Source organism: Etheostoma spectabile, chromosome 2, assembly GCF_008692095.1.
Source record: "Etheostoma spectabile isolate EspeVRDwgs_2016 chromosome 2, UIUC_Espe_1.0, whole genome shotgun sequence".
Lineage (NCBI taxonomy): Eukaryota > Metazoa > Chordata > Actinopteri > Perciformes > Percidae > Etheostoma > Etheostoma spectabile.
Genome location: NC_045734.1, coordinates 21,770,986 through 21,772,401, shown reverse-complemented (window position 1 = coordinate 21,772,401; position 1,416 = coordinate 21,770,986).

Here is a 1,416-nt window from a genome sequence, read left to right as displayed (position 1 = left end):
TGTGTGGGTGTGTGTGTGTGTGTGTGTGTGTGTGTGTGTGTGTGCGTTTGTGTATGTGTGTTGCAATCGTACGCAGTCTGTCGCAAGAAAGGCAAGGAAGATGTATACACATGCCGCATGAAGCCAGAAGAATTTATTTGGGAATCAGGACAAAAACACCTCAGAACAATGACATGGTAATGCCAAAGGACGAGCATGGTGTAGAAATCAATCAGCTGTGACAGGTCTATTGTGGACAGAACTTGAGTCCAAGAACAGGCTAAGACTGGGTGAGGCTTAAAGTCCAACAAAAGTGAAGTAAGAGGAAAACACACTGTTTGACATCTGTGACAACAGTGGGTGTTGGTGTGGGTGCAGTGTTATTGCATAAAAATCACCTCAGGGGCACAATGCAATTTGGTCTGCAATACGGATTGAATATTTTTCCCACTGCAATACTTTGCAGTCCTATATATTAGATGTGTGCTTTTATTTCACTAAAGCACCAACATCAGGATACTGTAACTGTACTAACAGATTTCTGCCTCCATCCTGTTGAATGTCAACCCAACTGCAATGCATGCTGTGAAGTATATATTAATATGCATAAAAACACTTTTATAACTAAATTTATTAAGCTAAGATAGTTGACACTTGGTCAACTCATCATTCAAGAAACAAGATTAAACATCTAACAAGCCTTGTTGCACAGTGATGCTTTTGAGCTAAATGCTAAAGTCAGCATGTTAACATGCCTTTAGTGACAATGCTAGGACGATGATGTTCACCATCTTAGTTTAGCAAGTTAGCGTGCTTGCATTTGCTAAATAGCCTAAAACATAACGTACAGCTCAGGCTAATGCACTGTACACCCAGATTTATTTGTAATTCAATTCTTTTATGTGCCCACTACTTATTATTTAATGTTTTAAAAAAAAACTATTCAGTAATAAATAAAAAATAGTTGTTTGTAATATACAGCTTAAGTGTGCAAGGCACAGATCATGTAAAGCAGAGATAACTAAGGATCTTAATTTTCTGTAAAGGAAGGACGGGGTCAATGAAATGAAGCGGTGCAAAGGTTCATGGGAATACAAATATAGGTTCTAAAGGATCTCTATCCTAGTTATAGTGTGTTTTAATAATGCCCTATTAATGTTTTGGGTGTGCATTTATGTTATATGGGTTTTATCTAACAGCAATACTGTAGAACCTGTATTTGAAAGAAATACCTGGTACATTTACAGGGTCCAAACTGACACATTGGTGGTGTTTGATTATTTCTGACCCAAATTGCGCCCTTCTGGCTGTTGTTGCATGGTGATATTTTTGCAAATGTTTCTTAAAAAATAAATGATCTCTGTCCATTGGAACACTATGGCTTTTCATTTAAATCACTTTATTTAAAACGATTATACTTATCAAACAGATGGAATT